The 26422-nt window shown below is 43.0% G+C and overlaps 1 protein-coding gene across 4 annotated transcripts in view; it reads right to left on the bottom strand.

The window, feature by feature from the left end:
* The window catches only part of LOC128327367 (potassium voltage-gated channel subfamily A member 5-like), a 75074-nt gene that overhangs the window by 26118 nt on the left and 22534 nt on the right, over nucleotides 1-26422 (bottom strand). Inside the window, exon 2 of one of the 4 annotated variants that reach the window (XM_053256151.1) lies at nucleotides 27-102. The exons of the other annotated variants lie outside the window; for them this stretch is intronic. The gene's annotated coding sequence lies outside the window, so the exon portion shown is untranslated. Of the gene's footprint in view, nucleotides 1-26; nucleotides 103-26422 lie in introns of those variants that run through there. 4 annotated transcript variants of the gene reach the window in all.

The following is a 26422-nucleotide window of genomic DNA, read 5'->3' as shown; positions in this document are numbered from 1 at the left end:
TCAGTTCATTTTAGATCCCGCTCAGGTTCAATCAGGAAGGCCCCATTCTGAATGCAGGTGTGCACACATGCCTTGATACTGCCTCCCAGAACAAAACTCATTCTGCACAGAGATGAAAAAAATTAGAGGGACCACTTCTGTGGCTCTACCCGCTATATATCCATCCGTCCATCTGTGCGGGGTGGTTGTCATGGTCCCCGGGCACTCTATGTTACTTGTAGGGTCCTAGTAAGTTGCCTTGCCAAGTTTGGTCCTGATAGCTCAAAGGGTGTGGGAATGTACAGTATAGGGAACAGACAGACAAACAGACATTCAGTTTCATGTATTAGAAGATTTAGTCCTGCACCATGACATTTTCTTTTTAAACAGCAGCTATGTTGGGTGGGGTAGGGGCTGATACACAGGGCTAAACAACACGTTTAAAGTCACTCTTAGTTGGTCCTGACAAATGGGTGAAGTGAGATGCCCAGTGACTTCCTAAAGGAATGTAACACACTCATTAGCCCAGAGATCTTTTAATTGATGTTGTATTTTAATGTATGCTCTAACAGTTCTGCCTACCATCATAGCACCTATGCTATGTTTCAGGCACATAAAACTAAAACTTAGTTATCTACACACTTCTGCATGACAACCATTCTTTCCCAGAGCTACATTGGAGTTATATTGGTGCATGAGCTTTGGGAATAAGACCAAAGGTTACAGGTCCATTGTATATACCCCTCCCCAGCCTCCAGCATTATGCCTTGCACAGAAATTATCTGAATGCAGTTCATACTTTACAAAGGCTGTTAGCTAACCAGTTCTAAGGCATATGTTATGTATCAATTATTTGTGTGGAATGTTCTGGAAGTATTTAAGGACTAGCATCCTGTAGTGACAGTACATCCTGCTTTAGTGCAGTTAGTCTGACTCATCTTTCTACTCTGAGAATGGAACATATTCTTTTACTATGCATACATCAAAATGGCCTCAGTCTATCTCAGGTCTTTGATATCCATTTTGAATTTTTCCAGAGTCACAAAAGGGGAGTCTGTTCCCATACAAGACTCTAAAACAGTAGTCAGGGGTTGCAGCACTGCTCCCTATTAAACTGAAGAAACTCATGGAGGCGGATCTCATCATCGGTGAGACTTGCCTCCAGAGGGATTGCGCGGAGAGCGGGCTAAGCCCACTCTCCCTGCAGACTATCATTAAGCCCTCCCCAGGAGGGTGGATCGGCCGCCCACACGACTGCCAGTTCCGTCATGGAGCCGGCGGGGGCTTGGGAGTTCGGGGGCCGCGTGGCCCCCTGGAGTTCCAGCATGCTCTGCGCATGCTCTCCGGAAACCCCAGTTAGCGGAGCGCTCACTCTGCTAACCTGGGCTAAAGGGAGGGCTTTGCAAGTGCGTTAGCTGCTTGTAAACCACCGGGATCACCTGCAAGCCCGGTGGTTTACACTAGGGTTTTTTAACCTTGGGCCCCCAGATGTTGTCGGACTACCACAGATGTTGTTGGACTACAACTCTCAGAATCCCCAGACATGGCCTTTGTGGCTGGGGATTCTGGGAGTTGTAATCCAACAACATCTGGGGGCCCAAGGTTAAGAAACCCTGGTTTACACGACCAGCAAAAATCGGGCTAGGCTCTCCTAGCCTGATTTTTGCTGGTGATGAGAATGGCCTCAGTATGTAGAAAACTCACTGAAATACAATGCAAAGGACTCCAAGCCTTAAACCAGAAAAGGTAGCTGCAAGAGACTCCAAATTAAGGGCCTGGAGCTGAGTGGGGTAGAAGTGAAAAAATTTCTCATACCATTTTTTTGCAATCTAAATCCTTCCCAATAAGTCAAATAGCTTCAGAGGGAATGATAACAGCTTCAAGGGGATAATTTAGACTGGGAAAACAGCATGGGGAAAATCCCCTCCCCTACACACACAGACACACAAACACACCATTTTCCCAGCAAGGCAACTCTAATACACTTCACCTCCCAATGAGTCCTTTAAAGAAAAGTAGTTCTGAGCAGAACGAATGGAGTCTACTTTCCATTTCTTTTTACTTGATTATGCTTAGCAAGGACCCCTCCCATGTGTTGTGAATTTGGTTTGTATCTAGTTCTCAGTACTGGGTTACAAAGGATGTTGCCCATACTTTTGAGTGGCCACCATCTTGAAATATGCCAGATTTGCGAAAAAACAAACACCTATCAGGATCCCCTAGTACAACCCCCTTCTCTTTGCCATGAATTTGATTTGTATATGTCAGCACTTGCATTACAAAGGAATGTTGTTTATACTTGACTGGTTGCCATCTTGAAACATCATCCCCCCCCCTCAAAAAAAATCCCCGTCAGGACCCTCCCATATGCTGTCAATTTGGTTTTTATCAGGATGTAAATGCAAAGCTTATTAGAGAGGGACACACACACACACACACACACACACACAAACACACACACGGACATGGCGATCTCACAGGCCTTGTTTTCAGAAAGTAGGCTTAAAATGAAGTGTCACTATAATTTTGTATATTACTGATCTGAACAGTGCCCCACCCCCCCCACCCCCACCCCAATTTTTTAGGAACCAAAATTAGGGGAAGGTGTTTGTCTCACCCAATCTCAACTCCATCACCTCACCCCATTCAAAATTTGGTCAAAGTGTTGGTCCAAGAACTTTGGGGTTAATATTAGTTTTGTAATGGATTTTAATTTGTAAACTGCTTGGGATTTTTAAAAAACATTTTAGTTTTAAAGAGGAAGATTTCTTTCTTCACTATACATCTAAACCTGCCTCTGGCAGCTAAGAAGGTACCTACCAAAGAAGGCACCTACCAAACTTGTATATAAACCTGTACTGTTGATACAGGACATTCAGTTGTTTAACCCGTGCTTTCATTTATTGGTCAGTTATATAGAGATGCACTTTTTAAAAAAATCAAAGCATGCTTTCTTCCATTGTATGGGTAAGTTACTTAAAAAGAAAACATACCATTATTTTATGAAATGGGGATGTGGCACCAGGGAAGTTATGGGGAGAGAGTTAAGTATTTATTTTATTTATTTATTAAATTTCTATATCAAATTATAGAAGTAGGAGTGGATCTAAATGTGGAGAGAAAGGACTGTGGACTCAGCTCTTATACTGAATGTGCTTTGGATCTTCTGAATTCTAAGTGTGGAGAACGCAGAAGGCAGCAGTTGTTCAGTAATGAGGAAAGGGAACTATTATTTAGCAGATCCAGGATTCACTGTGGTATAGAAAAAAGGTCTTGGTGAGTCTTGACACAAACTAAACTGGGGGGCAGAGGAGAACAAATGTTTGTGAAGAGCTGCTGGAAGGAAAGTGAGAGCAGAATCTCTGAGTGGATTGTTATGTGGAAGGGAAAAAATAAATGCATTCTCTGGTTATAGTTTGTTGGCACTGAAGGTAGGGTCAGTGTTTCATTTCTAAAGAGAGGAGTGCTGGGGCTTTAATCCGTGTGTTCAATGTGCCGCTCTGCAATATTAAGCACTAGTTTCGTATTGAATTTTATACTTTTAATTTGTAAATGGCCCTGGAGATTTTTTTATCATCTTCATTTAAAAGAGGCAGATTTCTTTCTTCACTATACTGTACATCTAATTAATCACTCTGCAAATTAAGTTTTTTAATTCTAAATGCATAGAAAACAATACTGCTAATATAAATGATTTGGAGACTTGGTAGATAAAGAGACTTGGTAGATAAAGCAATTCCTTTCTGCTTTGTCAGTGTTTACTAGATTCTTTTGAGGGTATCATAAGAATCTATAAGAATACATAAGGATCATAAGAATCCTTTTGGATCAGGCCCAAGGCCTATCTAATCCAGCATCACACAGTGGCCCACCAGATGCCTCTGAGAAGCCCACAGCCAGGAGCTGAGGGCATGCCTTCTCTCTTGCTGTTGACCCCCTGCAACTGTTATTTAATGCCATCTTTCCTCCAGGGGCGTATCTAGGGTAGGGCAGGCAGGGCACGTGCCCCGGGTGCCACTTGAAGGGGGGCGCCATTTTAAAAAATTAAAAAAATGGCTGCTGAAAACAAAATGGCCACTGTGCATGCTCAAATGGCCTCTGTGAGGCCCTAGGCCATGCCAGGCCTTGCAGAGGCCATTTGAGCATGAACGGCAGCCATTTTGTTTTCAGCAGCCATTTTTAAAAAATATATATATTTAAAAATGGCCACCGCACATGCTCAAATGATCCCTGAGAGGCCCTAGAGGCCAGCGGGGGAGGGGAAACCTTTGCAGACCCCCCACGGCCTTTAGGAAGCCCCCAGAAGGCGCTACAGGTATTTATTTATTTTTAAATTAATATAATATAAGTCACTGTACACATATTCAGTTTGGCACTATGTACAGAGAATCAGGGCTTGCGAATACTGAGCTGAAGCTTATGAGCTAGAATTGTATTCATTTGCTCTTACTTTGCTTCTTGTGATAAGTGAGTTAAATGTGATGTCTTAATAATATGGCTATTAATGGTGAGTTTGTCTTTGAATCAGTGTGAAATTCTTAGTATTAAGGCCCACTGGGAGTTTCTTGCTCTCTTTCTCTCATTTTAACTGTCTTTCTGAAATACTAGAATATATTCCAAGCAGTGACACAGTTTACTCTGCATATCCTTTAATTATTTTCAGAGTATCTGGGAAAAGTCAAATTCTCCATTGATTTTTAAAACTTACGTAATAGTGATGCTACAACGCATAGTAGAGAATTAGACAGGCACTTCTGTTTAGTTTTCCAAGTACACCTCCACATAGTATTTGGGTACTTCATGAGCCCCAGCATACTGAAATTTGTAGTTTTCCGGCATTTTTTGGTCTGGCTAAATCCACTGCTAAATAGTTTTTGAAATATTAAAAGATTAACGAGCTTGACTTGTATTTTTCAGCTGATATTTTGGTAAAGTTATCTGAAAGATGGGTGTCAGATGTTTGGACAGGGGGCGCAATTTCAGTGCTTGCCCTAGACGCTATTTTCCCTAGATACACCTCTGCTTGCCTCTGAGGCTGGAGGTGGCTTATATCTACCAAACTAGTAGCCATAGATAGACCTGTCCTCCATGAATTTGTCTAAGCCCTTTTTAAAGCCATCCAAGCTAGTGGCCATCACCACATCCCATGGTAAAGAATTCCATAGATTAATTATGTGTTGTGTGAAAAAGTACTTATTTTTGTTGGGCCTAAATTTCCTGGCCTTCAGTTTCATAGGATGACCCTGGCTCTAGTGTTGTGGTGTGAGAGGGAGAAGAATTTCACTCTGTCCACTCTCTCTTCTCCATGCATGATTTTATACACCTCTGTCATGTCTCCCCGTAGTTGCCTCTTTTCCAAACTAAAAAGCACCAGATGCTGTAGCTTTGCCACATAAGGAAGGAGCTCCAGACCCCGATCATCGTGGCGGACCTCTTCTGCACCTTTTCCAGTTCTACAATGTTCTTCTTAAGATATGGTGACCAAAACTGTACACAGTACTCCAAATGTGGCCACACGATAGATTTGTATAAGGGCATTATAATATTAGCATTTTTATTTTCAAACCCCTTCCTAATTATTCCAAGCATGGAATTTACCTTTTTCACAGGTGTCATGTACTAAGTCAACACTTTCAACTAGCTGTCCACCACAACTCCATGATCTGATCAGTCACTGACAACTCAGACCTCATCAGTGTATATGTGAAGTTGGGGTTTCTTACTCTAATATTCATCACTTTACACTTGCTTACATTGAACCACATTTGCTATTTTGTCACCCAGTCACCCAGTTTGGAGAGATCTTTTTGGAGTTCCTAACAATCTGTTAGGGATTTCACTATTCTAAATAGATTAGACTCTTTACTGATTCCCCCAACTTCTAGATCATTTATTTTTTAAATTAAATTAAACTTTATTAGAAGATTTACAATGCAAACAAAATTAATCCAAACACAAACAGCAAAACATCATACAACAAACCCCAATTCAGCTATCCATCCACATTCTAATATTATCTGGGGTAAGAAGACAACCATAATTCTCCCAATAGGTGTAATGAATAAAATCTAATAACTCATTAAAAGAGTTATTGCGGTCTGATTTGCACGGGACCAAATAATATGAGATAATTTTTCTGATATTGTGATACGCCATAGATGCTTATACCAGTTATCCATTGACATGGTTTGATTTTTCCAGTGGTTGGCTATAGCTAACCTGGTCGCAGTTACCATAAACACCACTAATTTTTTTGATGACAAATCTGTGTTGACACCAGAAAAAAATATTTACTAATGCTGGCTGGGGGCATAATCCTATTTTCTGATTTGTGATTTTACTCATCTCTGAGAATACCTCTGACCAAAAGTGTAAGACCCTGGGGCAGGTCCACCAAAGATGAAAATAGGTTCCCTTCAACCCACAACCTTTCCAGCAAAGCAGGGAGCAGTTTTTATTAATGTGTGCTAACTTTAATGGGGTCAGATACCCTGCATTTCCAAATGTCCAATCAGTCCTGGGGGCTATTCTGACAATCAGCAAAAATCGGGCTAGCCTCCGCTAGCCCGATTTTTGCCAATCGTCAGAACCACCGGGCTTGGCTGCGAGCCCAGTGGTTCTCGAGCGGTTAACCCTCTCCTGCAGCCCTCCTCATAGCCTGGGTTTGCGGAGTGAGTGCTCCGCAAACCTGGGCTATCTGGTCGTAAGTAGCCGCACCATGATTAGACCCCCAGAGGGGAGGCGAAAAGCCACCTCCCAGCTCCGGGAGTCTCTCCAGTATGCCCTGTGCACTTGCGCAGGGCATACTGGGGCTTCTGGGGGGCCACACAGCCCTGCTCCCCCCAGCCCCTGCCGGCTCCGTTACGGAGCCGGCAATCGTGTGGGTGGCCGATCTGGCCACCCAGGGTTCCCTTGGGGGGTGCTGGGGTGGCCCAGAGCGAGTGGTGGTGTAGTGCCCACAGGGTGCCAACCACCCCCATAGGTTTCTAACCCATGGGGTACCTGTTGTTTCTGAGGTATTGCATGTGGATTCTATGATAGCATATTAGAATAGATTCATGGTGTCTCATTGAAAATCTCATTTGCTATCATAGAATCCACACTCAAAACCTCAGAAACAACAGAACCATGTACCCCATGGGTTAGAAACCCATGGGGGTGGTTGGCACCCTATGTGGACTACACCACCACTCGCTCTGGGCCACCCCAGCACCCCCCAAGTGCACTTATGGGGCTGCTGAAAGCTCCATTATAACTTATTATGAGGAAAAACCTTAAAGACGCGTAAACTTCAACAATTAACCAAAAATCAGCCCTCTGCCCAAATCCTTTGAAAAAATTCAGGTAGCTTCCTTACCCCTACCTGGCACTACCACCAACCCCACACTGCTCTAGGTCACCCCTTTGCCCCCGACGTGAAGCTATACATTTGCTGACACCTCCATGCTTCTTTATGGAGAAAAACCTTAAAGACGCGTAAACTTCAAAAATCACTTAAAAATCACCCCTTTGCCCAATTCCTTTCAAGTAATTCTGATAGCCTCCTTGCCCACCCTAGGAACTACAAGCCACCACACTCCACTCTACGACACCCCTTTCCCCCCGACGTGAAGCTATTCATTTGCTGCAATCCTAATTATTCTCTATGAGGAATTCAAAAATACTTTAACAATTCACCAATAATCAGAGGAGTGTCCAATTGCCTTGGGATTTTTTGGGTCATAGGCACCCCTGTCTGTCTACCACCCACCCCGCTTTTGTGCCCCTAGGTGCTCCACAATAGGGGATATGGACTGGTTTGGGTCCCATTATACTCAATGAGAAAAATAATTAAAAATATTTCAAATATTCATAAAAAATCATAGGGGTGTCTGATTGCTTCAGGGTTTGCATGGTTGTTGGCACCCATGGGTGCTCCACAATAAGGAATAATGGGCTGGTTGGAGTCCCTTTATATCCTATGAGAAAAAATAAAAATAATTTTCAAAAATTCATTAAAAATCGTACGAGTGTCCGATTGCTTTGGGGCTTGGGTGACAGGTACCCCTGGGTGCCAGCTACCATCCTTCCAATTTTTGAGTGTCTGAACTGGTCAGAACCAGTCCGAATCGAACCCACCCGGTTCGGTTCGAATTCAAACCTGCACCCCGAGCCTGAGGGCTGTTTCGGTTCGGATCCGAACCACCGAACCGCCCCGTTTCAGATCCGAACTGGTTCGGATCTGAACCGGTTCGCACATCCCTACACAACACCTGCACAGAAGAAACTTCCATGTAGAAAATGTGTCTCTTGTAAATTGACCCTGAATTTTCCATCCATGACTGGGATATCTGAGAGTTAGAGTCAATAATAAAAGAACAGCACACTGCTTGTGACAGGAAGGGGCAAATTACAATGATTTCTTAGTCTGGCAGGGGTTGGTTTTGGCCCTGGCAGAACTTAGCTGTCTGCTCCTTTTGCAAATTCCTCTGTCTAGTGTGGCAAACTAATGTATCCTCCTCCCTCTTGGTGTCAAAGTAAGCACTAGTGTGGTGAATGCACATATACCCCATCATGAGCCAACAGTCATCATAAGACAAAGACTGGCAGGAGTCATTCACTGGTTTATAGACACACACACACACACACACACACACACACACACACACACACACCTTCTTCTTCCCCTATTTTGCTAGTGGCTATTTGGGCAGGTGATCCTCTAGGACAAAGTCATCTTTTTTAAAGAATGAGATGAGACAGAAAAAATGACACTTGGAATCCTCACATAACTCCTGACTGTTGTTCTAAGTCTTTTACAGAGATGGCTCATGTTTTCAGGTTTTGATCAACAACCATGTCTAGATGGTACAGTGTTCCTTTTAACAGGGATTTCCAAATATTGTTGACTACAAGTCCCATCATTCCTGTTTGTACAGGGGTGTAATTTCATTGCTTGCCCTAGGTGCTATTTTCCCTAGTTACGCCTCTGCTTATTTATTTTTATTTATTTATTTTTGCATTTATATACCGCCTTTCGTCAAAAAGATAACCCCAAGGCGGTTATGGACTTTGAATTCCAGGTGGAATATCTGCCAGGTATTCGGAATACAACTGCAGATTGTTTATCTTGACTTCCACTTCCAGGCCAAAAGGAGATCCCAGAAGACGAGGATGAAGGAGTGATTATTGCTCAAATAGCTTCACCCACTCATGGAGTGTTCACGTCTTCAGAATAGAAAGTGGCCCTCAGTGCTGATCAAATGCTTATTGAATTTAAACCTTACATAACTAATAGATAACTTTCACCAAGTCTGTTTTGAGATACTGTGTGCCCCAAGTACATCACCGGGTGTGTGCAAAATTGACATTTCTCTGCAGAGATAGTAAGTCCATGTTGTCGGAATTTTCTTAAGACTTATGTCAGTTTAGCATCATATTCCTCAGTGGTTTTGCCATACACTAAAATGTCATCCTGAAAGCAAGTGATGCATGCCATCCATAGTCCCAAAAGTGGCATGCATCATTCTTTTTTCTAGGGTACCAAAGAGAATGATTTGGCACAATGAAGAGCATTTTCCACCCTCCTAGCTATCTCTATGATTTAAGAATCATCCCCCTACACATACACAGTGACACACACAGTACATGTGGATTCTTGAGGGCACAAACAGCAACTGAACTCACAATAATGTAAGAATATAAAACAGGTATATTTATGCAAATATGCATTAGCAGAAACATTTCCTGGTGCAGCACTGGCCAGCGGCACAGCACGGCCACATCACAAACTAAAGAGGATATGGGGGGCCCCAGGGAGTTTGGAGGCCTTGGACTTTGCCTCAGAAGTCCAGAGTTAAGAGTGCCTCTGTGCAGCAATATAGCCTTCTGCTTTGCTGGAGTAAAATAATGGGGTCTGTATAATGAGGAAGTAATTGCTGAAATAGGACCTCCATTGTTTCCAAATGGAAATAACATTCAGGGGTTATGCAGGTCAAGAAGCTAGAAAAACAATCAGCAGCAGCAATAGTAGAATGCAGCAGTTCAGGAATGTAGGCCAAGTGATGTAATGAAGGGAAGATGCAGGGACCTTCAGAACCTTTGCATGTTCACACTAACAGCTGGTTCAAAACCTTGTTGCCAAATATTTTATAGCTGCTTCCCTTTTAAGTACAAAGTAATCTTATATTTGTTTAACTAATACTTTATTCCACTGTAAAAACTCCATTTCCGCTTCTCCTTTCCCTCCCTTTTCTATCTGACTCCACCCCCACCCCACAGGATCGCCACTGAGTCAAACTTCTAATCAACAAAACATGAAGAACTCCTAGATAGAATACAACATTCCCTCCATTGTGAAAACTGTCCATTTATTCCTACCCTGTCCTTCAACCAGTTACCAATCCACACATAAACCTGCCACCTTATCCCAGGACTGCTATACTATGTCAACTGGATCACCTTTACCCACATGCCTGTTGATACTCTCAAAGAAGTCCAAAAGGTTAGTGAGGCAAGACTTGCCCTTGCAGAAGCTATGCTGGTTCTCCTTCACAAAGGCCTGTTCTTCATCCCTAAGTATGTTTTCCATCAATTTTCCGGGAACAGAAGTTAAGCTAACCAACCTGTAGTTTCTCGGATCTCTTTTTGAAAATCAGTTATTTTAGCTACTTTTTAATACTCTGGTACAGAGCCTGATTGTAGCAGCAAGTTACATATTTTTGCTAGAGGATCAGCAATTTCACATTTGAGTTTCTACAGAACTCTTGGGTGAATGCCGTCTGGCCCTGGTGATTTGTACATTTTTATTTCTTCAAGACAGTTTAGAACATCCACTCTCATCACCTCAAATTGGCCCTATTCTTCAGCCTCCAAGCCTGTGATGCTGAGTTCTGGAGCAGGTATATGGTCGATATTCTCTGCTGTGAACACAGATCCAAAGAACTCATTTAGCTTCTCTGCAATCTCCTTATCCTCCTTAATAATCCTTTTCACACCCTCATCATCTAATGGTACAACAACCTTCCTGGCAGGTTTTCTGCTTATGAGATATTTAAAGAAGTGTTTGTTACTCCCTTTGACACTTCTACCTATATGCTCCTCAAACTCTCTTTTTGCATCCATTATTGTCTCCTTGCATTTCTTTTGCCAGAACCTATATTCCTTTCTGTTCTCTTCATTTGCGCAGGACTTCCATTTTCTGAAGGAAGTCTTCTTCCCTTATATAGCTTCACTGACTCTACTTGTTAGCCATGCTGGAGTCCTCCTAAACTTGGTGGTACCTTTTGTCCTTCTTGGTATACATTCCAACTGAGCTTCTATTATTGTGGTTTTAAATAAGTTCCATGCTTGCTGGAGTGATTTGACCCTCCTGACTTTTCCTTTCAGCTTCCTTTTTACCAGTCCCCTCATTTTTGAGAAGTTTCCTCTTCTGAAGTCCAACTCATCTGTGCTGGACTTCCTTGGCAATGCTCCACTCACATATAAGCTGAATTGGATCACACTATGGGCACTGTTCTCCAGTGGTTTTACAATTCTGACATCTCGCCATAGTCTACTCAGGCTGAATCTTAACAAGAGCTGAATAGATGTGAAAAGCAAAGATAATAACATACAAAATTAATAGATTAGCAACCCTATTTCAAGCTGGAGAAATCCCTATCACAACCCTCAGACCCCAATAGCTAATCAGGTGCCCTTTGTGTGGGTCAGTCATTGAGCAACACATGAGTAGACCCCCGACCAGGCTCAAACTCCCAGACTCCCAGGCTCGGACTCCCGGACTTGGACTCCCGGTCTTGGGGGTCTCTCCAAGATGCCCCGCACACTTGCGCAAGGCATCCTGGAACTTCCGGGGCTGCATGGGCCCCAATCCCCACAGCCCCCGCTGGCTCTGTGACAGAGCCGGCAGCCATGTGGGTGGCCAATCCGGCTGCCCAGCGATGAGCAGCTGCTCATCTGTGGGGAGAACGGACTAAGCCCACTCTCCCCGCAGAACCCCGTCAGCACTTCGCATGTACCATGTGAAGCGCCTCTTTATCTATGAGGAGAGCAGTGTGCCAAAAGAGAATGGTGCTAACAAGGGCTCTTTTTACTTTCTCAGGGCCTTGTCTGCTTATTACTTTCATTTGGCATTCTTGAGTTCCTCTTTTTCAAGGAAGTTGAGGTTTCAAAACCCACTGCACTGAGTGTAATTTCCCCTTTACCTCAGTGTCTGGGAGTCATATGTTGGGCAGAACTCACTCTTCAGAGATACGCTCTACTTGCCCTTCTGCTGTCTATCACTGTTCTTTCATATCATCTCACGGTTCATCTTCTACACTACTCATTGTGGTTGCTAGAATCTGTTGGCCCAGCTGCAGTTTACTTTCTTCCTAGTTCTTGTGGTTATCTTATCTTGATTACAATTTTTCTTTCTGGTATCTGATCCTATAAGGCCTGCTCTTTCAGTTATGCTGACTGAGTTTCCCCCACCCCACCCCACCCCACACCACCCCCTCCACACCACACACACCACCCTCACCCCACCCCCAAATCATACCATATTCTTCAGTTATAGGATATGCTACTAGGTGGCGGCTGCAGTTGCACTGTAGTGAGTGGGGAGCACTTTCCCAGAGACACCATCGTTATTTAAATGTTATTTCTATTTTGTTAAGAATTCTCTGCCATAGAGTCACTTGGGCTAGTCACCTACGGCTGTATTTCAGTACTTCTCATCTGTAAAATGAGACCAATATCCTTCAAACAGTATAATGATGTAGATATAGATTAAAATCTGCATTGTCGTATGTGGATTGCTCCACAGCAAACTGCAAAGGGACTACAGCTATGAAGATACAGCTTATGCACTTTTATGTCCCTCTTTTTGTTTGTGGCAATTTTGGAGAACGAAACATAATATCCTTGCTGTCACTACAGACTTTTAAACATTTCTTGAATTTGAGTGATTTAATTGACATTTATTTATAACCCTCACATGTATGCAGGGGGGGGGTGTTAACTGTCAAATTAATTGTCATTTATTTATAACTTCTCAATGGCAGATTCAAACTGTCAAGATTAGAGAACAAGACTACTTACACATGGTGGACTACTTGATTTTTATTTGAGGCTTGTAAAACTTATCACTTAGACCTGTATAAATTCCAGAACTAACTAAAAGGACACCATGTTGGGTGTTAATTCACTAGGGGGTGGGGGGGGATATTCATCGCACAATATCCTTAATTTCACATGCTAGCAAAATAATGCTCAGGATCATCCTACACAGATTAGAGCCCTACGTGGAAAGGGAAATGCCAGATGTTCAAGTTTGTTTCAGAAAAGTCTGAGAAACAAGATACATCATTGCTGATGCATGCTGGATAATTGAGAAAGCCAAAAAATACCAAAAAGAAGTCAATATGTGTTTTATTGACTACAGGAAAGCCTTTGATTGTGTCGACCATGTCAGGTTTTGCAATATCCTTAGGAAAATGGGTGTCCCAGAACATCTCATTGTTCCCATGAGAAACCTATACACAGGACAGGAAGCCACAGTCCGGACGGAACATGGTGAAACAGACTGGTTCCAGATCGGCAAAGGAGTAAGACAAGGCTGTCTACTTTCTCCTTCTTTGTTCAACTTATATGCTGAACATATACTGAGATAAACTGGATTGGAAGAAGATGAGTGTGGTTTTAGAGTTGGAGGAAGAAACTTCAATAACCTGTGCTATGTTGATGACACCACTCTGATAGCTGAGAATGTGGATGATCTGCAAACGCTAGTAATGAAAGTAATGAAAGCACTGTTAAAAATGGGATTATGACTAAAATGTAAAGAAGACTAAACTAATGGCAATGGGTACAGAAACCAGCCTCAGAACTGATAATGAAGACAGTGAAGTAGTGGATAGCTTCTGCCGTTTAGGATCGACCATCAACAGTATAGGATCCAGCAGTCAATAAATACACTGCAGACTAGCACTTGATAGGATTGCAATGAAGGCCTTGGAAAGAATATTTGGATGCCATGATGTTTCTACACCTACAAAGATTATAATCATTCAGACAATGGTTTTTCTTGTGACACTCTATAGATGCGGAAGCTGGACCTTGAAGAAGCAAGATAGAAGAAGTATCGATGCTTTTGAACTTTGGTTCTGGAGAAGACTTTTGAGGATACCATGGACAGCCAGGAATACAAACAAATGGATCATAGAACAAATCAATCCAGAATTTTCACTCCAGGCACAAATTGGACACATTATGAGAAAACCCAACTCCCTTGAGAAGTCAATAATGCTGGGGAAAGTTGAAGAAAAGAGAAGAAGAGGACGACCTGCAGCAAGGTGGATGGACTTAATTACGACAGCAATGGATGCACCACTGAGAGACCTTAAAGGCCAAGTTGAAGGCAGATCATCCTGGAGAGAATCTATCTATGAGGTTGCTAAGAGTCAACACTAAGTTGACAGCACTTAATCAATCAATCAATCAATCAATCAATTTGAGCAGGGATTGTATTGGCCCCACCATTGTCTGCCAGTCATGCTGCTCAGCTCTGCCCCTCACCCCACCCAATTCAAGCAGAGGAATTAACCCCTGCTAACTGGACAAAGATACATCTTTTCAAGAAGTAGCTCTCTTATATTTAGCAGGGGAAGATCAACTTTCCCTGTTCAACCTAGCATGGCATCCATTCCACTGGCTAGTACTGGTGTCCCTCTCATGTTCCTTTTAGATTTTGAGCTGCTTTGGGACAGGAAACCATCTTCTCATTTATTTTGCTATATAAACTGCTTTAAAATACATACAGGAGACCCTTGTTATTTGCATGTTCTTCATCGCATGTTTTTCAGTTTTGCATAACTACAATTGGGTCATAGGGACCTGGTTTCTTTATCTGTTGGGCAAAAATAGAGCTATTTTTGCCTATCCATGGTTTCTGAGGGGTTGGAAATGACTTCTGATGTTATTTCTGGCTGCCATTTTATAGTACGGAGCCATTTTATGGGGCATTGCTGGAGAACTAGGTACTGTGCTTATTTCTGCTACACTCTTTTTCTTGTGATATTCAGCACACTTCAATGTGCTTAGAAACTTAACCCTGCAATCCCCATAGGGGTAAGGTCCTTTTAATCATGGTTTCGTTTTCCATAGAAATAGGTAGGAACGGAACCCCCATGAATAAAGACGTTGTCCTGTACATATTCTAAATATTAATAATGACTAACATGAGCCACAACTCTCCAGTGATGGCAAAACCACTCCAAAGCACAAAGTGTGTCAGGACCTCCAAAATTTCACAGGTAAAAATGGGGATAATGGACAACATAATCTGCAGCCCTCCAGTGAGAGAAAGAGGGCTGCTTTCCTGCACTGAAGATTTCTTTGTGTAGTAGACCAAGCATAGAGGGAGAGCGATTTTCATGTCTGTCCCCTTCCTCTAAAAAGCCTGTTCGACATGCCTTAATATGTTCCTGACTCTCAGGAACATATTAATGCATGTTGAAGGGTGTTTGGAGGGACGAAAGAGCTGCAAAAATCTTTTTCCCCCTCCTACTGCTGTGCAGAGCAGCCTTCATCAGTCCCACAGCCCTCCTTCTGCCACCAGAGGGCTACAGATCATGTTGGTCATCATCCCTATTTTTACCTGTGAAATGTTGAAGGGCCTGACACACTGAGGTCATTCACACAATCAAACACTATTCTATCCAGGTTTGGGTGCTGTGTGTGCTCCCCATTTTCAGTTGTGTGGAAGCAAGAAAACCTGGGTAGAAGTGATTGTATGGAAGCAAGGTAGGAGGAAACGCTACCCAGTTTCTCCTCCTACCTTGCTTCCACACAATCACTTCTGCCCAGGTTTTCCTCTAACCTTGCTTCCACACAATCAAAAACTGGGAGCACACACAGTTCCCAAACCTGGGTAGAACACAGTTTTTTTTGTGTGAATGACCCCACTTTGAGATTTGGAGTGGTTTTGCCTCTAGTCTGCTGAACCAAGAAGCAAGCAGTAGAATAAAACAGGACTGGCAAACAGGAGTGCAGGCCTGATTCTGCCACAGGCAGGCATACAGGCCTCAATGTTTCAATCCAAGAATGCAATGCTTTCTCCCTGCCTGTGCCACTTTTGGCATACATCTCACAGGTTGGCCACCTATGTTGTATCAGACTCCCTATTCATAGCAGGGTTTCTGGCTTCTCAGAATCTAGCCCTGGCACCTCTCCCAGGATATTTTCCATTTGCACGTATTTCCAAAAGCATTGCCCTCACTTTAGCCATTCTTACAGGAGCGGTCCACTGTCAGCTGTATATTACACTGAATGTCATGTCCACTGGCTTGTTTCCAATTGCATTGATAAAACAGGAAGGCCTAATATAACAACAGCTTGGTATTCTGCTTTTATACAGTTTGATACTTCAAGCGGAGAGAGGGAGAGCTATACGTAATCAAGCTATGAGAACACGCACTGGAATTTGTTAACTGCTTAAAAACATTCTTAAGCCCTTTATTAGGTTTTGCTGCCGAACACAGAAAAGAAATCCTATGTAAGGAATTAAGATGGAGGCAGAGCGGCTCCTCAGTCTTGGCAGTAAGAGCAGATGGCTGACCAACTTGGCATCTGGCTTTGGGCAGGGCTTCTTAGGATAAAGGACCTGATCACACTCTACCAGCCTACATATCAATGACCCATTGGCACAAATGGAAGCATTGCTCCTGGGACAAATAGCACCCAAGGAGCGTGGTGTGGTGTGGTGTGGTGTGTGTGTGTGTGTGTGTGTGTGTGTATGTGTAAGATCTGAATTGGGACTGAAGCAGGGGCAAAAGGGTTAAAGCCTCCCTCCCCATGTTGCAATTCTGATCTAGCTCAGGGCCTTGCAAAGCTACATATACAATTTACATATAAAAAACAAGCATGGAGGCCCCAATCACATAATAGGCATATTATCTAGTTGGGTTCTGGGATTCCACCCAGTCTAACTAACCTGGAATTCTACTGGGGAAAGGTTGGTGTTTCTGATAATTGGTTTCATGCTCATGGTGAATTCTGATGAAATTCACTTAGTGCCACAAAGTAATTTCCTTGTTTAATAGTTTGGGATGCTTATTCAGAAATTAGGTTAGTTTGTATTTGTAGGGAGGAGTGGGGAGTGCTGCAAAATAACCACTTTTCTACCATGTAATGAACCATTCTATGAAGAGTTCTGGTAATGTGATTAAAATCAAGAGCTCTGTGCTAATGTCATTCATCAAATTTCAAAAAATCACACTTACACATCCATATTTTGTATTTTGTTCCAAAAACCTTCATGTGAAACTTCAAACTGCAAGAAACAGACATTTGCTGTTTATTTAGGAGTTTGTAAGCAACAGATATGCCATTTTGGGAACATCTCTGTGTTTCAGGTCACATGCGATATTTTTAAAAAGCAGCAATTTTTTGGATAATTAATTTCCTGGTTCTTAAACCACATTTACTCTATCAGGGACAGCCCCTATTTTCTAGAATCTCTTTCTGGTAAATCGCTGTTCCTGTTCTTGCCTCTTGGGGTGCTTTATTCCATTTTTTTCACGTGAGTTGCTAGAGCTGTGCTGTCTTTCTTCAAGTTCCACTCCCTCTCCAGAGTCTCTAGAGAAGTTAAATCTCCCAGAGCGTGGGAGAATGCATCGTGTATGTCTCTAGTGTACCTGCATGAGTATGGGTGCACAACACAAAGGCACTATGTACAGCATATCTTCAGCAATGTGAAGCATGGGGCATGGGGAGTTGCTCAGTAATGCTTGGTATGAGAATTGGTTATTACTGTCTGTGAAATGTTGGAGGGTATGGGCTTGACTCCTCTGCTTTGGCAATCTGGAATCGTGTGCTGCATGTACTTCATCACCTGCTTTTCATTTGTGACATGCTTGTAGTCAGAACTGCATGCCAAAGCACTACGAATTGTACACCACATCTGCCTGGTTGCTTGGCCATTCCCCTTACATATTCACAGCCATGTTCTTCAACATTGGAGGATATGTTGCAAACTGGCTATCATTATAAACAATAAAATGGGCCTACTTTTTGACTCATGTTGGTAGCACGGTTTGACCCATTGTGTCAGGAATTACACTGCCTGCATGTAGGCACAGCTGGGTTTGCACCAGCAGCGGCACCTACAAAAAGGAGGAGGAGGAAGCTACTAGCCAGCAGGCATGGATCTGCTACCCTTTCTCACAAGTGGCCCACTTCCCAGCCTGCAGCACATAGCTGGCATGAAACGCAAAGTGGTCCTCAGAAAGTGCTGCAGGGACTGTTTCACTGGCCGTTTATACGTGTCCTGTAAAATTCCCCCTAGACACAAGCAGAGGCAGTTCTAACTCTACTAGCTGATGGAGGAAGGATGTGAACCAGGAAGTCCCATTTGTCAGCCAAGAGGAAAACTGATGATCCTGTGCACAAGACTGATTGATTGGGTAGAGGCTGTAGTTGCCAGCAAAAAAGAAATAAGTATGCCAACAACTCTAGTGAGATCCTTCTGGCTGTACCTCAATCCAGATGTGCCCTACTTTGACCCTCCCACCGATTTCCCCTTAGATTTCCCTCTTTTCCAGTTATGCTATCTCTAGTTTGCCCGGCCAGGGCCCGTGTTAGTTGTCAGCGCTGTTGGACAGCTGCCCAGGATCCTCAGAAAGGCCTACTGCTGGTCCTTGAGACCACCGCTGTTCCCATAGCCTTTGCATGGTGGTGCTGGTGGAGTGACTCTTTCAGGGCAGTGGCGTCCAGAGACTCCTCCCCCTCATTGGAAACCTGGAGCCAGTGATGATCCTGACACATTGCTACAGTTATTATGAGGTATTATGAGTGTAGCCAAAACAAGTGCTTTTAAAATATAGGATATGACATTTGGGAATTAACACAATTGGGAGTTTTGTGATTAACAAACTGATACTGCCCCCAACTGTAGCCTTCAATGAGAAGTTGTTTTTGTTTTAATGGAAGAGTCTTCTGACCAGTGTTCCCTCTAAGGCGTGTGCGTGTACACGCGCACTCACGTGTTTTTTGATGTCCACTCAGTTAATTTTAGATCCCGCTCAGGTTAAATCAGGAAGGTCCCACTCTGAATGCACGTGCGCACACACTGCCTTGATATTGCCACCCAGAACAAAACTCATTCTGCACACAGTTGAAAAAATTAGAGAGAACTGTTTTTGTCACCAGCAATCATTTGTTCATGTGTTGTCTGTGTGAACTAGACTTAAGGCAAGATACTTTATACCTAAAGTAGGGGTGTAGGAAGACCCCCGGGGGCCAGGGGACAAAACCTGGGTGGTGGGGCCTATCTCCCACGCCCCCGCAACCCAAGCCACACCCCCTGCATCTGATATCAGATGTAAGGGGTGGGGCAACAAGCATCTTGCCACCACCCCGCCCTGCCTGCCCGCTGCTGCTCCCCCTGCCCCACCGCTGCTCCTTAGCTTGACCTCCGGGGGTGGGGGGTGGTCAGAACAGGGCAGGCCACCCCCCATGGCAGCAGCAGGCATGGCAGCAGGCCTCTCTCCTCTGAGCAAACTGTACATCTGTGCAGTTTACCATGGTGGACGTTGCATGCCCATGACATTGCAGGCATGCAACGTCCACCATAGTCAAACTGGGCAGGTGTGCAGTTCAGCTAGAGAAGAGAGGCCCACCACCACCACGCCCGCCACTGCCATGGGGGCTGGCCTGCCCTGCTCTGATCACCGCCCACCCCACAGAGGCCAAGCTAAGAAGTGGCAGTGCAGTAGTGGCACCAGCAGTGGCAGCTGCAGCGGGGCAGGACAGGGCAGGGGAGGCTGAGGCTGAGGCTGTGAGGCAGTCTCTTTGGGGACCCCTGACCCATTGGGCCCAGGGACATTTGTCCCTGTTTGACAGACAGCTATGCAGCTTTTTCTTCTCAAAACCCATCTAAGAACAATTTACATTTCAATTTCTTAGTTTTGTCTTATCTACTCCCCTTTAAAAGGAAAGCACAGCTTTCAAGCACAACAAGTCTCACAGTTTGATTTGATGTCATTTCATTTTATTATTCAATACATTTTTATCCCACTCTTCCTCCAAGAGGCACAGAGTCCCTCCCTTTAGTCCACACAACAATCCTGTGAGATAGGTGTGGGGAGACGGGGGGCTAGGTGATCCAATGAGCTTCATGGCTGACTGGAAATTTGGTCTACCTGGTCTAATATTCTATCCACCATATTGATTCCTGTAACAAACCCTTATCACTTTTTTGAAGAAATAATGAAAATTCAACTTGGGAAAACAAATACACAAACGGCTGGGTAAAGTCCCCAGTGGTGTTTACATAATGTAGATGTATACATCATATACAGCTACATTATCAGGTGACCACGGTCTACAGAGGCCTTTTCCTCCTCCTCAACTATTATGGGAAAACATATTCCTCTGCTTTTTCCAGCCTCTATCTATCATGCTCATAAGCTATATAAAGCAATGCACAGGTGCATGACCTAAAAACACCTCAGATCATTCCTGTGAGTTTAGCAGATCAGTATTATCTCCACTTTAGGGATGGTAAAACAAAGAGAACACTCCTAAAGGAGAGCTCGAGCCAACAGGACCAAAATTATATCTGACTGTCCAGCTTGCTGCTTAGATAATGAGCTTATCTGGAGGTTTCCACACAGAATGAGCAGCCATCCCCAATAAGTAAGAATGTATCAATGGTCAATAGACTTGTGTGGGCAGGAGAGAATTAACCATTAGGTTAAGGGACAAAATACAATATATGCTCCGACGCCTGCAATGCTTTTTCTGTAGAAAAATGGCTTCAGGGGGGCCTTTTTTCATCATAAAAGTGACAGGTGGTGATGGGTGCTTAATGTTTTCCCCCAGCCATCATTGTACTCCCATTCGCCCCCAGATCATTTTGCTTCTGTGGGATTCTAAACATATGCTTTGAAAAACCATGGCATCACCTGTTTTCCCACTACATAACAAGATAAATTAATATTTTCTTCTTCAAGCCAATTCTCTTGTGGGAGGAAGGGAAACACAGCCAAAATCAGATCTTATTCCTATTTCCCAACAAGTGCCCAAACCAATTTTCACAGAAAGATATTGCTTAACAGAAAAAAATGGCAAAAAGAAGGTCTTTATGAAGCATATGCATCCCTCCAATATAAGCCTCTCCTGTGTATATGGCACCATTCACAGATCAGGGGGTAGCAATAGACAGGATGAATAGTAGAATCAATAATAAAGTATGCCATCAAGTCGATTTCGACTCCTAGCGACCACAGAGCCCTGTGGTTTTCTTTGGTAGAATTCAGGAGGGGATTACCATTGCCTCCTCCCACACAGTGTGAGATGATGCCTTTCAGCATCTTTCTGTATCGCTGCTGCCTGATATAGGTGTTTCCCATAGTCTGGGAAACATACCAGCAGGGATTCGAACCAGCAATCTTCTGCTTGTTAGTCAAGCATTTCCTCGTTGCACCACTTAAGGTGGCTAGAATCAATATTAACTCCCCTAAAGATCTTGTCATATGTGCGATAAGAGTACAGCTGTTCTTGTCACACAAATTAAAAACCTGATTGAAATACAAAGAGGATCACCTAAGGAAGTATCAAGAAGGCCTGGTTGTGAAGATGCAGGCACCAACAACAAAGGGCTATTAAAATATTATCCTCAGAAAACCAACATGAGGGGAACTGATATTGATTCTACCGTCTGAATGAGCAAAAGAAGTAGATCCCCTTGCCATGGATAGGTCTCTTGTTGGAAGTTATCTCACATGCTCCATGAAATATGAACTATCCTGGATTTTTGGAAAGTCATTCCACAGTTGCCTAATACTGTGAATCAACTATAGAGGCAGCATTAAAAAAAAAAAGAACACAGCAAACAGTTCTTTTAAGCAATGCCATGAATTGCTTATCTTAGGAAAGTTGTGAAAAATTAAATTACCCACACTGTGAGAATCCTAATTTGTGGCTGTTCTGAAATTCTATCCTTTATCAACATGCTGAATCCTTGATGTACTGTGTTTAGGACACTCTTGCATGCTTTGAGCAGATTGTCAAAATTAGTAAAAATGTAGGTGTGGAGGGAAGAACTGGAAATGCCTGCTGGACCCACCCCCAATCTCCATGTATTGGTTGTAACTTCTGCCCAGGGATCTACATTCATACACCTCAATGTGTGTGGGCACTGAACATGCAATCGGTGCCCTGAAAAAATAAAGGTACAGACTGTGCACTGGGCATCTACATGCATTGGGGTATATGTGTAGGTCCATATACAGAAGTTACAATCAACATGTTGAGTTCAGGGAGAACAATTGTGATCCCAATCACACATCACACATCCACAATCACACATCCACATGTAAATTTCTATACACTTTGACCATAGACACACTACTGTAAAAAAAAATTCCATCTATGCAAAAATTTTTTGGGGTAGTTTGGACAGCATTTTGCCCAATCAAACCTGGCCATGTGATACATATGTGCACCATGAGCATCTACATCGCTTCCCCAGGGTAAAGTAAAGTAAAGTTGTGCCGTCAAGTCGGTGTCGACTCCTGGCGAGCACAGAGCCCTGTGGTTTTCTTTGGTAGAATACAGAAGGGGTTTACCATTGCCATCTCCCACACAGTATGAGATGATGTCTTTCAGCATCTATTCTTTAAATAGTATTTAAGGGGCACAGTTCATCCAAACCACCACTCTACTCATGGTGCAATTACTATATGTCTACTCTTCTTAAAGCAGAAGAGCAGTTCAGACTAACTACACCCTCTACACAATTTAGGAATAGTATGGTGGGGGGGGGAGAGATGTGAACTCACAGTATGCTCACAACCTATCATGTGAGACAGGCTAGTCAAACAAAGTACCATCTAAACCTGCCTCGTGTTTGTTTATTACACATTCTTTTCTGTTACCCTAAGGGTTCAGAATACTAAACGTTATATAACATCTAGTACATGACTATCAACTAAGGAGCTCATACTGGCCACAGGCAGAAGGCAGATTTTGTTTAGAGCTCTGTGGGGTGGATTCCACCTTGCAAGATTGAGAATTCAAAGGACAACAATAGCTATGGATCACTTCAGGAAATAAACTAGTTCATTTACTTTGCTTTGACTGCTAGTGAGGGAACACACACTCCAAAGGGTGCCAAACTGCTTTTAAGATAATTTTAAATTTTAATAGATTTTTTTTTTAACTCTTGGAATATTCTTCTGGATGGATAGATACAGGAGATAGTCCTGTGGGCTGCAGGGTCAGGCCAGCCAACAGAAATCAAAAGCTTTAATGCCACCTACAGTTTCCTCTAAGGAACTTGATTAGTCAATTAAATTTTAAAAATTCAACTTTTCAAACTCAGAACTAAACATTATCTCAAGCAGAGCTAAGCATTTATTTTCATTTGTTTGGGTAACTGGAGTCCAAATTCCTGAAGCATGCATACTTGTATTGTTGAAAATCATAATACTCTGTGCATATAACATTTGTTTCTTCAAGAAGGGCCACATTGAAATGGCAGATACAAACCTCCAAGCTAGCAAACACAGTGGCTGACATGATGAGGAAAATTACTCAAAGCCGTCTCATTGGAATTTCAATTAATTAAGAAATGTTCCTCATCATGTCAGCTGGTAGCATTACTGTTCCTCCATCTGCTGGGGCAAATCTTGAGTCTCCCACTTCAACAAAAGATGCAAATGCCCATTTAGGGAGTACAGAGAGGCTGTCCTCCTCCCTGATATTTTAGACCACATGGTTATTTTTCAAGAGCATCATCATGTATGGTTCTTTTGAGATATAAAATGCTACCACAATTAATGTTCTTTAATTGCACTGCGTCATTTTTACAGTTTAATTTAGAGCGAGTCTTTGGACCTTGCTGCGAGTCTAGTCCCTTCTCCCAAAATCCTCTCCCACTTCTGAAGCTCAAACTGGCTTTGTATACACACACACACACACACAGAGGGAGGGAGGGAGGGAATAAAAATGGGTGTGGGCAGTTGTAAGATGCTTGTTGAATGAGCATTTATAGCTTTAGATGTCTGCTAGCTGTTGCACACTTCTCCTGCTTGGGTGGGGTTAGAGCAAAACTGGTTCAAAAATGGTGTGGGGTCAGGAATGCAGTTAAATTGATAAGGAGCTGATCAGCTGATCAGGAGACACTGCCCTGGGCTTTTTCAGTGAGTTATAAGCACTAAATAGCTGTGTTATTAGAATGTGTCTAGTGTGTGCTGTTGTCCTTCCATATGCAATATTCATATTCCACATTTTCATCTGGTTTCTTATCTTTCAGTCTAGTGTGCTTCATAACATTGCAAATTTGAATGTTCTCAAGGCTAGTAAAATCCCTTCCCTCTAAAACTAGCTGTGCAATTCTTTATTAAAGAATCCCCTAACAAACACACCAGATTTTCAAAAAATTTTTGCAAGAGAGATATTAATTGACATCTCACTAATGGTGTGGGGGCACAGCAAGCAAATTACCTCAGCAATGTTTAGACAACCCAAGTCTCACTGTGCACATGGGGGAAAACAATATTTGCCAATCCCCCCACCCCTGGAAGAACTCCCAGCAACCCAGAAACAGCCCCCTGAGGACTGCACAGCCACCAGGACCTACTTCCTGGTCAGAGGAAGCACTTCCAGGGTGAGGGGCACCGGCAAAAATTGCTTCCCCTGCACACAAAGTGTGACTCTGATTTTCTAGAGGCTGCGGGGGTGTTTTACATGCTATGCCTCTGTTAGCAAGGAAACCAGCTATTTAAAAGATCTCTTGCTTAGCCAACACTCTCAACAGCACACCTTCCAAGAATGGCAGAAGATGTGAAGCTTTGCTAAAAAGGAAGATTCATTCATTCATTCATTCATTCATTCAATTTCTATACTGCCCTTCCAAATGAAAATACAGGGATTCAAAAACCCACTGAATATGTTCCAGACAGTCAAGTACTATGGAATTAGCAAATTCCAATTTCCAGTCAACTGTCTAAACATAAATACAAGGGCTGATATTGTCCGAGTCCCGTTGACGCAAGTCCATTGAAATTAAAAGGACAAGTTTGTCATAACTAACTTGTCTTATTAATTTCAATGGGACTTCTGTTGAGCAATTTAATCAGAGGTTAGCCAATGATCACAATCCAGCATAGAATTAAGTGCACTCAAATCAACTCAGACCAAATGACACCTGATACAATAGACCTATCATTACTCTTCAAACTTTTGTTAAAAAAACCAGAAATGCAGTTGTGTGGGACTGCAAACTTGATTGGAGCAGTACCTTAAAGGGCTTTCAGCCATTTCCCCATGGGTTACTTTTAACATCAAAACCACCTTACTCAAGTTACTTTTTCCCCTCCAGGGGGAAAAATGCAGAATCTTATTTTTCCACTCACAGGTGGGAAAGCAGTGTGTGTGATCATGTCAATTTCAAACTACTGAGTAGAACCCAGCCTTTATTTTCCCATGTCTACTTGTCAGGACCTACTTTGCCATAATTGTGCAATTATGGTTCTAACCACTGCTCATAAAGGATATATTCCTTCATTCTCTTTCACATCACCTATGATGACTACAATCAATCAACTGAGAGGTACAGCCCAGTACAACACCAGAGCCATTGAGAGAGACAAGACCTTTGACTTGCTTGTGGCAACATGGCATTTGCTGTGAAATGTTGCCCTGGATAATCCATTGTTTGACAATAATCATTTGGATTAGCAAGGTTGGGACCCTGGACTTTAAATAGAATTAGATTGCCACAGAGAGCCAGGCAGGTCATAGCACACTCTGCCATGTATGTATGCAAGGCATATATCCTGTCCGCCCTCGGCCTGTGTTGCTACACTAAGCTTAACACTGATTCTCCATGTGCTGAAATAAGCACATGGTGCAGTCCTTCATAGACTATATTACTGTAGTTTGCAGATGCACTGCACGTTGGAAAACATCAAACAGTGCCTTTGCCAGTTATCGAAATAGTTAATATGTTGCCAAATCAAGTACATTTTATTAAAAAAATATATAGCTTTTCAGTCGTTCAAAGCCATTGGAACTGAAAATTTAACGGAAGTCCTCAAACAGAACAGAGATCCTCAAACACTGTCACAATCAACCAACAACAACAAAAGGAATCCATTTGTCCTTCCCTTCCCTAAGTTCTCCACAGAAGTTTGAATCTTTGATCAAACCTTGAAAGCCCTGCCTTTTGTAGCTACTAGCGCTCGTTCTCGCTCTCGCTCTCTTTCACACATACACAATGGTCACACTCCAATCCAGAGTTAAATGCATTTAAGCCCACTGAAATCAGTGGTCATAAGCACTGTTCCCTCTAAGGCATGTGCACATACGCATGCTCACGAGTTTTTGGATGTCCGCTCAGTTAGTTTTAGATCCCGCTCAGGTTGAATCAGGAAGGCCCCATTCTGAATGCAGGTGTGCACACACTGCCATGATA

Source organism: Hemicordylus capensis, chromosome 5 (assembly GCF_027244095.1).
Source record: "Hemicordylus capensis ecotype Gifberg chromosome 5, rHemCap1.1.pri, whole genome shotgun sequence".
NCBI lineage: Eukaryota > Metazoa > Chordata > Lepidosauria > Squamata > Cordylidae > Hemicordylus > Hemicordylus capensis.
The sequence above is the reverse complement of the archived record's forward strand: the minus strand, read 5'-3'. Positions and strand labels throughout refer to the sequence as shown.